The sequence below is a fragment of the Zeugodacus cucurbitae genome, chromosome X (genome assembly GCF_028554725.1).
Source record: "Zeugodacus cucurbitae isolate PBARC_wt_2022May chromosome X, idZeuCucr1.2, whole genome shotgun sequence".
NCBI classification, from domain to species: Eukaryota; Metazoa; Arthropoda; class Insecta; order Diptera; family Tephritidae; genus Zeugodacus; species Zeugodacus cucurbitae.
In genome coordinates this window covers 4192501-4205000 of record NC_071672.1, presented here as the reverse complement: position 1 = coordinate 4205000, position 12500 = coordinate 4192501, and positions in this window count along the sequence as shown.

Genomic DNA, 12500 nt, shown 5'->3' with positions numbered 1-12500 from the left:
TTGTTAGAGAGAATCTTAACATAAAGATACAGATTTTTGAACGCAAAGTACTTTATTTCTCAATATTCATTGAGAACATAAGGTAGTGTTATTGATTGTTATCAAACGACTAATACAATATACTGAAAAACGATTGTGAAATATACAAAAATTAATATATAATGATATATTGTATAGTTGTTAGAGAGAATCTTAACATAAAAATACAGATTTTTGAACGCAAAGCACTTTATTTCTCAATATTCATTGAGAACATAAGGTAGTGTTATAGATTGTTATCAAACGACTATTACAATATACTGAAACACAATTGTGAAATATACAAAAATTAATATATAATGGTATATTGTATAGTTGTTAGAGAGAATCCTAACATAAAGATACAGATTTTTGAACGCAAAGTACTTTATTTCTCAATATTCATTGAAACGACTATTACAATATACTGACTGAAAAACAATTGAAATATACAAAAATTAATATATAATGGTATATTGTATAGTTGTTAGAGAGAATCTTAACATAAAAATACAGCTTTGAACGCAAAGTTATCAAACGACTTTTACAATATACTGAAAAGCAATTGAAATATACAAAAATTAATATAATGGTATATTGTATAGTATAAAAACTATGTTTGGTTAAACGGCGGACATAAAAATGATTATATTTAGGTAGCCAAATGCATCGTCATCGTATTAGTGACGCGCATGAAGGAATTCAGGAGATTCCTACTGTCCCTATCTGCACTCATTCGTTAGTTGGCTTTCGACGCGGATAGACGTGCGTGCGCATCGTTGTGATTTTTGGTAAGTTTTTCTTAGCGAGTTGTTGTTGCGATTTTTCGGCATTTCCTTTTGTGCGGTCGTTTGTTTACGCAGTGTGTAAGGCACCGTTATTGCCTGGCGTGCGTGAATAGTTGAATACGTGATCGCGTGTGTTGTTGGTGTAAGTGCACATTTCGTGCATTCTTGCATATCATACGCGCGTGGCTTGCGGTATTTCGGGAGTGTGTTTTTTGGTACAGTCGCGGTTGACTGTACGGCGTGTACGGGTAAGTACAACATTGTTGTTATATAAAGTAACGTGGGTATCCACATAGTTGTTGTTGGTGGGCTGTCGCACAGTTTCAGTGGTGTACCGTGTTGTAGGTATTCCTGCTGGCTGGATTGCCTACCAGTGAGTGCTGTGCTGAGCGCCTGGCGTTCAGTTGCGCTTGTTTCGGGTTTGCCCGTACAGTTGTGCCCAAAGGGTGCCTGGGGCTGTCCCAGTGCTGGGGTCGCTGACTGTTGCGTCGACTGCGGTCGTAGCAGAGTGCTGTTAAGCCTACAGTGCGGTTGGTACAGTGCCACAGCGGTTGACTCGCGACCGTTACGGGGACATTGATCTGTCCGGCGGTCTTTTTGAGTAGCCTTTTCAGACCTTTGGCTGGGTTGTGGGCTGTGCCCTCGCGAGAGCGCATTAACCGACTGCTTGGGTGGTGACTGCTACAGAGCGAGTACACGTGTGGGTCAGCGTCTTCAGTGCGTTCAGTTGCACGCGCCTGGAGAGCAGCTGTTTCGGGTATTACCTGAGCAGGTAGCTTCTGCGCCAGTGTTCGCCGGCGTAACAGCCTGCCTGGGGGTAGGCCGAAGGTGGGAATGGCTCCACCACGGAGGAGGAGGGTTAAATCCCTCGCTGAAAGCGACGGGTCGGGCCCCATAACTGTGATGGTGGAAACGTCGTCGGGTGATGAGGAGGTGAGGCCACCGGTGAGGTCTCCGCCGCGGAGGAGGGCGCGTTTGGGGTCGCCTCTGTTGGTGAAATCGGAGAGCAGTGGGAGTGAGGGCGGTAGCGGAATAGGTGGCACCGCTGAAAAAGCGGTTGCTCACCCCGCAGTTTCGGGTGCTGCTAAGCCGGCCGAGAGCGGCGGTAATAGCGGCACTGGGAAGGGCGTCGCGGATAAGGGCGTCGCGAATAATGGCGTCGCAGATAAGGGCGTCGCGAAGAAGGGTGTAGCAAAAAAGAGCGTCGCGAAGGAGGGATCGACGAAAGTCAGCTCGGCGAAGGAGGGAGGGAAACGTGAGGGTGTAGCTAATGGGGGTGTGGTTGGGGGAGGCGCTATCAGCCATGTCGCGGCCATGAAGGCAGTGACGGCTGAATTAAATGCCCTGGTGTTTGGGGTGAAGGACTTTGAGGTCACTACCGCGAAGGGGCTGATGGAGCTTGCCTCGAAGTACGAGGCGCTCCTGATGACGGTAGTAACCGAGAATGCCCATCTTCGCGGTCAGGTTGACGCTCTAAGGGGGGGTTGTGGGGGATATATTGCCCAACCGAAGAGGTCGGTTGGGGGGTTGGCTCCGGCTGAGTCGGTGCGTGCGCCTCCAGCACCTGTTTTGGAGGCGATTGCTCCGGCATTGCCGAAGCCCGTGGAGACGTGGTCGGTGGTTGTGCGCAGCAAGGCCCCGACGACTTCCTCTAAGGAAGTCATAAAGAAGGTGGTGAAAGAGGTGGGACCTTCCCTCGGAGTGCGAGTGCACGAGGTGAAGCCAATTAAGGGTGGTGGGGTGGTTATTCGCACCCCCTCTGTTTTAGAGAGGGAAAAGGTGGCGAATAATGCCAAATTCGGGGAGGTGGGATTGGATGTGACTGTGAACCGGAAGTTGGGTCCGCGGGTTGTGGTTCAGGGGGTTTACACCGAAATCTCCCATGATGACTTCATGGAGGAGCTCTTTCGGTTGAACCTCCAGGACGTCAACCCTGAGGCACGAAAGTCGGATGTGCGGATGGTCAGTCGGCCCTGGAAGATAGCCGCTGATGGTAGCACCAACGTTGTCCTTGAGGGTTCGGACAAATCAATGTCCGCCCTCTTGGAAGCGGGACGGTGCTACATAAAGTGGTTTTCCTTCAGGGTTCGACCGGATACCCCTGTTGCTGGCTGCTTCCGGTGTATGGGTTTTGACCATAGAGTGGCTGAGTGTAGGGCCAAATCAGATGTCTGTAGGAGGTGCGGTCAGGAAGGCCACAGAGCTGCCGGTTGCGTCAATGCACCCCATTGTCGCAACTGTGCATTTAAGGGTAGGCCAGCTGGGCATCTTATGATGTCCGCTGTCTGCCCCATATACTGTGGTGTTGTTGAGCGCGCCCTCGCCAGACACTGATGGGGGGTATCTTCCAGCTAAATTGTCAGGGATCGTATGCCGTGATGTGTGAGTTGGGGGGTTGTATGCTTGAGGGTGGGTGCGGCATTGCCTTACTCCAGGAGCCCTACACCACCAATGGTGTGGTTCGGGGTCTTCCTGGGGTTTTCAGGGTCTTTACGGACCTTGGGGGTAATGCCGCAATTGTTGTGACGGATCCAAACTACGATTGCGTAGTGTTGGATTCGTCGCAACAGGGGGTGTGTGTTTCAGTAGAGGGGGAGTTCGGTAGAATGATTGTCGCTAGTTTGTACTGCAAATTTAGCGAGCCCCTAGAGCCCTACCTGGGCTACATGGATAAGCTACTACTACTGGGGAGTAGTAGCCCATTTATCCTAGGGTTGGATGCAAATGCCTCGTCCTCGATGTGGTTTAGTAAGGTATCCAGACATTCGTCTGGATATCAAAGCCACATCCGAGGCGAGGTATTGAGTGAATGGGTGGTGGCTAAGAGCCTCCACATTTTGAATGAGCCGAGTGAATGGTTTACGTTTGAGGGGCCTAGGGGCATGAGTGATATTGACGTAACGTTAATGAATGAGGCAGCAAGGAGAGCGTTTGATGTCAGTTGGGAGATTAGGGGAGGGTGGGGATTGAGTGACCATAATTTGATACAAATTATGGTCTCTCCGCAATCCCCACCCTCGGCGTACGTGGGTCCATTGCGGCGATGGCGTACCTCTGGTACTGACTGGAACCAATATGGACAGAATGTGAGGGAAGCGGTATTGGAAATACCGCTTAGTGAGTTTGAGGAACTGGGGGTGGACGAGCAAATTGCTCGGCTGTATGAGTTGGTGTGGTGTGTTAATGATAGGGTTTTCAGGAAGTATGAAAGTTCTAGGATTAGGAAAATTAAGTGGTGGACGAATGAGTTAACCTTGAAGAGGAGGGCTGTCCGGCGGTTGAGACGAAAGTTTCAGCGTGCTCGGCGGTCCAATTCGGATAGGTTATCCCAGATCAGATATGATTTTAGTTGTGCGGTTAGAGAGTATAAGGATATGCTTGTGAGGATTAAAGAAGAGGAATGGAGGAGTTTTATTGGGGAGAATAGGAACGACCCCTGGGGGCAGGTCTACAGGATCTGCAGGGGTCGTAAGAGGGAGGATATCACCTCTCTCCGCGTTGGTGACTCTGTGTTATCAACGTGGAGAGAGTGTGCGGAGGTTCTGTTAGGAGCGTTCTTTCCCAGGGCTGAGGTTCAGGCACCTCAAGCACAAGAGGTACCTGTTCCTCCACTAGAAGATGAGGAGTTGGGATACGCCTTTGGCCTGGTTAGGTCTAAACGGTCCCCAGGTTTTGATGGTTTGAACGGAGAGATGTGCAAAAGCTTGTGGAAGTTCATTCCGGAATACTTGGAGGCCATTTATAACAAGTGCGTGTGGGAGGGATATTTTCCACGTGAGTGGAAAAGTGCCAGGGTCGTCCCTCTCCTGAAGTCCCCTGATAAGATCAGGAGTGATCCTCGTTCTTATCGGGGCATCAGCCTTCTTCCGGTGCTTGGAAAAGTACTGGAGAGGGTTATGGTGGAACGACTTCAGGAGCTAACGCGGGGTATGTGGTCGGATAGGCAGTATGGGTTTAGGAAAGGACGCAGTGTGGAAGATGCGTGGATGTATGTGCAGAATGTTGTTAGGGAGAATGTCAACAAGTATGTCCTCGGCATATTTGTTGACTTCAAGGGGGCATTCGATTATCTGATCTGGGATCGAGTGATAGAACGGTTAGAGGAACTTGGCTGTCCGGAAATTAGTCTCTGGCGAAGCTACTTTTCGGACAGAAAAGCCTCTATCGTTGGAATGAATGGGAGTGTGGAGATTGGAGTGGCTCGTGGCTGTCCGCAGGGATCCATCTGTGGTCCATATATATGGAACCTCATGATGGACTCTCTGCTTGGGCAGCTCGAACCACTCTGTAAGTGTTGTGCGTATGCGGACGACCTTCTTCTCCTTGTTGAAGGTCGCTCAAGGCGTGAGTTGGATCGGGTGGGAGGACAATTTTTGGAAATTGTCCACAACTGGGGGATAAGTGTGGGTGTAGACATCTCGATGGACAAAACGGTGACAATGCTTTTAAAAGGCAGACTGTCACCGGGGCGTCCACCGGTTGTCCGAGTGAATGGGGTCGGCATCAGGTATGTGACGCAAGTCAAGTACCTGGGGTTGACCATGAGTGAAAGAATGTGTTTTACTCCACACTTGGTGAGTGTTAAGGTGCGACTGCAGGCGGTCGTAGGTAAGGTTATGCGCGTTTTACGGAGTGATTGGGGCCTCGGACGTCGTGCTGTTCGCACCATATACCGCGGCTTATTTGTGGCCTGTGCCACTTATGGAGCGGCTGTATGGTGGCGAACTGTCACGACGGTCTTCGGTCGCCGAAAGCTCCTCTCCGTCCAGCGCTGCATGATGCTCGCCTGTCTGCCTGTATGTCGCACCGTTTCTACGGATGCGTTGCAGGTGTTACTAGGTGCGCCCCCTCTTGACCTGGTTGTCATGCAGCGTGCTGTATCATTCAGGTTAAGAAGGGGTCTGAGTGTGTCATTGCTGCGGAATGATTTGATTTCTGATGATGATGTGGAGAGGGAGGGATATCTAGGGAGCAAGAGGCTTCTAGATGATAGGGTCAGGTGTAGGTGGCAAGACCGTTGGGACAGTAGTCTCAATGGTCGGGTGACTTATGAGTACATCCGGGACGTTAGGTATGTAGAAGGAAACCCAGACTTCAGATTCTGTCTAAGTCTGGGTTTCCTGCTTACGGGGCATGGGCCTCTTAATGCATTCTTGCATAAGAGGCACCTTGCAGATAGTCCAGAGTGTATGTGTGGGGCGCGTGTTGAGGATTGGGTGCATGTTATAGCGGAATGCCCGATGTACTCAGACATTAGGGACCTTGGGGGTATGGGGATTAGTTGGACTGATGGACGGATAGACGTTAGTGGTGTGATCTCCACTAGTCGGAATGCCGAACAGTTAGGGTCGCTTGAAAGATTTGCGCGCGTGTTGTTCAGGCGGCGAAGACAATTGGCTGAAGACCGGGGTTAGCTTCTGGTGTGAAAGGTGTATGAATTGGATGAGAGAATGGGATTCAATCCCTGGTCACCAGTCCAGAGCTGTATGGAAGCTCAACTGGTAGTAGTTTCGGCTACGAGGTCTGACCGGAGACTTAATTCTGGTACCACGGGGAGCAGGAGCCCTTGGAGTTCGCTCCAACCTGCTCATGCGGACTGGCCCCTCGGGGAGTATCGTGGTGGTTGTGGTTCAATACCCAAATGCGGGGAGAGTGACTTTGGTCACTCAATGTGGAGTTGCATTGCAACCGGGTGCCGGACCCAAAGTACGGCAGAGGTTTTAGATAGGCCTCGAACCCCACCAAGGTGGTTAGTGTGTCCATTCCACACGCCAATTGGTACCGAATAATGCATTGCATTTTCGGGGCGCTGATCATCGCATTGATTTGATCCGCTGTGCTTTTGAGCACCGTGGAGTAAGGCCGTCGTCGGCAGGTACCCACGTTAATCCCACCGGACGTTGTCCCTATCTGCGGATTCGATTGTAGAATTTCAGATTGTTCAGACGTGTTTTCGTTTCTGTGCGTTTTCTGTGTCGTGAATTTTTTGTGAATTGGTGTTTTTTGTGTGGGAGCCCTCAGCATTGGATGTAAGTACATTCATTTTGAGTATTTGTGTATTAGTTTGTGATTTGTGGTAGTTTTTTAGCGCATTTGCATACATATTTACGCATTAGTATATTAATATTTATATACGTGTGTGTATATATGTGTGTTTTTCATAAAAAATTTTCATTTTCAATATATGTTCAATTGTATGTGTAGATAAAGTTTGTCAGTACGTGTATACTTTTTCTGTAGTTGGCTTTGTGTATTTTTACATTACTGCAAGTGTTTGAATATATATACAATTGTATGTATATTTTCTCATTTGTTAGTTTGTGTGTGCATATCATAGCTGGCTTTTGAAAATTTTTACATTGCGGCAGGTGTTTATTTATATACGTGTAGTTGAGTGTATTTTTGGAAATTTGAATTTGTTTTTGTGAAAAGAAAATTTGTTTGAGCAAGTGTTTTTTGTGTGACGTAATTGTTTTTCGTTTGTTGTTTTTTGAGCACAGGTGTTTTCGTGCACAGGTGTTTTTGAGCATAGGTGTTTTCGAGTACAGGTGTTTTTGAGCACAGGTGTTTTTGAGCACAGTAGTTTTTGTGTGTAGGCGCGTGTTAGGTAGTACCTTTTGGGGTTTACGTGGTTTACCCACATTGTTAGCGTGGGTGCTGACTCTCATAGAGTCTCAGTGTTTTCTGTGTTTGTTGTTTTTCTGCTTTTTGGTTTTTCTACCAGTGAGTGTTGTGTTGAGTGTTTGGTACTGAGTTGCCACTTGTTTCCGGGGGGATTGGGCAGGTTTTGCTCAAAGGGTACCGGTGTCTGTCCGAGTGTTGAAGGTGCTGATTTTTGTTTAGACTGCGTTCGTAGCTGTTAACCTTAGACCTACAGTGCGATTTGGTTCAGCTCCACATCGGTTGGCTTGGAGCCGTTACGGGGACTTTGTTCTGTCCGGCGGTTTATTGGGTGACCAGTTCCAGACCGTTGGCTGGAGTTGTGGGTTGTGCCCTTGCGATATCGCAATAATCGACTGCTTAGGTGGTAGCAGCTACTGGACGATTCTATTCTTATAGTTAGTTCCTTCAGTGCGTTCAGTCACACGTGTCTTGAGAGCGGCTGTTCCAAGTCTTGTCTGGTCGAGTGGCTTCTGTGCCAGTGTTTTGCCGGCGGATCAGCCTGCCAGGTGAAAGGCTGGAAGTAGAAATGCTTCCCTCACGGAGGAGAAGGGCTAAGCACCCTGCTGGGAATGAGGGGAAAGAGCTAGCGTTAGCAGTGGAGACCTCGTCGGCTGATGAGGGTACTGGACCTTCGGTTGGGTCCCCGCCGCGTAGGAAGGTTAGGATAGGATCGCCATCGTTGGTGATGTTAGGCATCACTTCTCTTCGTGTTGATGACACTGTGTTATCAACATGGAGTGAGTGTGCAGGGGTTCTGTTAGGAGCGTTCTTTCCTAGGGCTGAGGTTCAGGCACCTCTTGCACAAGAGGTACCGGTTCCTCCACTTGATGATGGGGAGTTGAGATATGCCTTTAGCCTGGTTAGGTCTACGGTCCCCAGGTCTTGATGGTTTGAACGGAGAGTTGTGCAAAAGCTTGTGGAAGTTCATTCCGGAATACTTGGAGGTCATTTACGATAAGTGCATTTGTGAGGGATATTTTCCACGTGAGTGGAAAAGTGCTAGGGTTGTTCCTCTCCTGAAGTCACCTGATAAGATTAGGAGTGATCCACGATCTTATCGGGGCATCAGTCTTCTTCCAGTGCTTGGTAAAGTACTGGAGAGAGTTATGGTGGAAAGGCTTCAGGAGCTAACGCGGGATTTGAGGTCGGATAGGCAGTATGGTTTTAGGAAGGGACGTAGCGTAGAGGACGCCTGGATGTATGTTCAGCGTGCTGTCCGGGAGAATGCCAACAAATATGTCCTTGGCATATTTGTCGATTTCAAGGGGGCATTTGATTTCCTAATCTGGGATCGGTTGATTCAACGATTGGAGGAACTTGGCTGTGCGGAAATTAGTCTCTGGCAGAGCTACTTTTCGGACAGAAAAGCCTCTATCGTTGGAATGAATGGTAGTGTGGACATTAGGGTAGAACGGGGCTGCCCACAGGGATCCATCTGTGGTCCATATATATGGGGGATGGGGTTATATGTAGAAGTTCACGCAAGTGAGGAAAGTTTTTGATTGCCATTCACTTGGGAGTGGCCAGGAACGATTCTTTTGCATATGACTCAAGCAGCTCACGACTTCCGGTTTTAGACCAAGTATCCCCTGGGTAGCTAACAGACATCCGTTTGGAGGCGAGCTAAAGTGAGAAGGCGAAGCCCGCTTGTGCGGTTGTGCGTAGGGCTTGGGACCCACCACATAAAAAAAATCTCCCCAATGAAAACAAACACCGAGCCTCGGATGAGATACCCCCCTTTTGATGACGACCCCTGCAAACGTACTAAGGATCATGATTTGAGGGCATGCACCTGGAATGTCCGGACTCTTAATTGGGAAGGTGCCTCTGCCCAGCTGGTTGATGTCCTCATACAACTAAAGGCTGACATCACCGCCGTCCAAGAAGTGCGATGGACGGGACAAGGACGGAAGAAGGTGGGTCCTTGTGACATCTACTACAGCGGCCATATAAAGGAGCGCAAATTCGGTGTTGGATTTGTGGTGGGAGAGAGACTACGTCGCCGAGTCCTGGCATTCACCCCGGTGGATGAACGTCTTGCCACAATCCGCATCAAAGCGAGGTTCTTCAACATATCGCTGATTTGCGCCCACGCCCCAACGGAAGAGAAGGACGATGTGACCAAAGATGCTTTCTATGAGCGCCTAGAACGCACCTATGAGCGCTGCCCCCGCCACGATGTCAAAAGCGTGCTTGGCGATTTTAACGCCAGGGTGGGTAAAGAAGGTGTCTTTGGCACAACAGTCGGAAAATTCAGCCTCCATGATGAAACATCGCCAAACGGCCTGAGGCTGATCGACTTCGCTGGGGCCCGAAATATGGTTGTCTGTAGTACCAGATTCCAGCATAAAAAAATTCATCAAGCAACGTGGCTGTCCCCTGATCGAAACACGCGCAATCAAATCGATCACGTTGTGATAGACGGAAGACATGGCTCCAGTGTTTTAGACGTGCGTACGCTCCGAGGACCAAACATTGACTCGGACCATTATCTAGTAGCAGCAAAGATACGCACTTGCCTCTGTGCAGCAAAGAGCGCCCGTCAACAAACACAAGGAAGGTTCGACGTCGAAAAGCTGCAATCACAACCGACAGCCGAACGATTTTCTACTCGACTTGCACTCCTGCTCTCTGAGAGCACTCATCTGCATCTCGATATAAGGGAGCTGTGGAACGGCATCTCAAACTCTGCATACCGCTGCAGCCGAAAAATTGGTCTCCGGCAACGCCAAAAAAACTAGTTGGTACGATGAGAATTGTCGTTCCGCAGTGGAGAGAAAACAGACTGCCTACCTCGCAACGTTGCGATCGACCACAACACGTTCGGGGTGGGATAGATATCGAGAACTGAAGAGGGAAGCGAGACGCATTTGCAGACGTAAAAAGAAAGAGGCCGAAATGCGTGAGTATGAAAAGCTTGAAAAGCTGGCCGACATGGGTAATGCTCGAAAATTTTATGAAAAGATGAGGCGATTAACAGAAGGTTTCAAGACCGGAGCATTATCATGTAGGGACCGAGAAGGTAATCTGGTAACGGATGTCCAGAGCACACTGGGATTATGGAACGAACACTTCTCCGACCTGCTCAATGGCAGTGAAAGTACAACACCAGGAGATCGCGAACCCGATTCCCCAATCGATGACGATGGAATAGATGTTCCATTACCCGACCATTAAGAAATTCGAATAGCAATTACCTGCTTGAAGAACAACAAAGCGGCGGGGCCGATGGATTACCGGCCGAGCTATTCAAATACGGCGGCGAAGAACTGATAAGGTGCATGCATCAGCTTCTTTGTAGAATATGGCCGGAAGAAAGCATGCCTGACGATTGGAATCGTAGTGTGCTCTGCCCAATCCATAAGAAGGGAGACCCCACAATCTGCGCCAACTACCGTAGTATAAGTCTCCTCAATATCGCATATAAGGTTTTGTCGAGCGTATTGTGTGAAAGACTAAAGCCCACCGTCAACGAACTGATTGGACCTTATCGGTGTGGCTTTAGACCTGGAAAATCCACAATGGACCAGATATTCACCATCCGCCAAATCTTGGAAAAGACCCGAGAGAGAAGAATCGATACTCACCATCTTTTTATCGATTTTAAAGCTGCCTTCGATAGCGCGAAAAGGAGTTGCCTTTATGCCGCGATGTCTGAATTTGGTATCCCTGCAAAACTAATACGGCTATGTAAGCTGACGTTGAGCAACACCAAAAGCTCCGTCAGGATCGGGAAGGACCTCTCCGAGCAGTTCGATGCCAAACGAGGCTTCAGACAGGGTGACTCACTATCGTGCGACTTCTTCAATCTATTGCTGGAAAAAAATAATACGAGCTGCAGAACTAAATAGAGAGGGTACAATCTTCTACAAGAGTGTACAGCTCCTGGCGTATGCCGATGATATTGATATCATCGGAAGCGACAACCGCGCCGTTTGTTCTGCGTTTTCCAGACTAGATAAAGAAGCGAAGCGTATGGGTCTGGTGGTGAATGAGGACAAGACGAAATATCTCCTGTCATCAAACAAACAGTCAGCGCACTCGCGTCTTGGCTCCCACGTCACTGTTGTTAGTCATAACTTTGAAGTTGTAGATAATTTCGTTTATCTGGGAACCAGCATTAACAACACCAACAATGTCAGCCTTGAAATCCAACGCAGAATCACTCTTACCAACAGGTGCTACTTTAGACTGAGTAGGCAATTGAAAAGTAAAGTCCTCTCTCGACGAACCAAACTCAAACTCTATAAGTCGCTCATTATTCCCGTCCTGATGTATGGCGCTGAAGCGTGGACGATGACAACATCCGATGAGACGACTCTTGGGGTTTTCGAGAGAAAGGTTTTGCGCAAGATTTATGGTCCTCTAAACATTGGCAACGGCGAATACCGCAGACGATGGAACGATGAGCTGTACGATTTATACGACGACATTGACATAGTTCAGCGAATAAAAAGACAGCGGCTACGCTGGCTAGGTCATGTTGTACGGATGGAAGAAAACACTCCAGCTCTGAAAGTATTCGATGCAGTACCCGCTGGAGGAAGCCGCGGAAGAGGACGACCTCCACTCCGGTGGAAAGACCAAGTGCAAAGTGACCTGGCTTCACTTGGTGTTTCCAGTTGGCGCCAAAAAGCAAAAAGGAGGAATGAGTGGCGCGCTCTGGTGGATTCGGCTATAATCGCTTAAAGCGGTTCCTACGCCAAATATATATATATATATAATGATGGACTCTCTGCTTGGCCAACTTGAAACACTTTGTAGTTGTTGTGCATATGCAAACGATCTTCTTCTCCTAGTTGAAGGTCGTTCACGGTTGGAGTTAGAGCGGAAGGGTGAACGATTGTTAGAAATTGTTCACAATTGGTGTGGGGGTTGACGTATCGGTTGACAAGACGGTGACAATGCTCTTGAAAGGCATACTGTCATCGGCTCGTCCACCGATTGTCCGAATGAATGGGGTCAATATCAGGTATGTGACGCAAGTCAAATATCTGGGATTAACCATCGGCGAAAGGATGTGTTTCAACC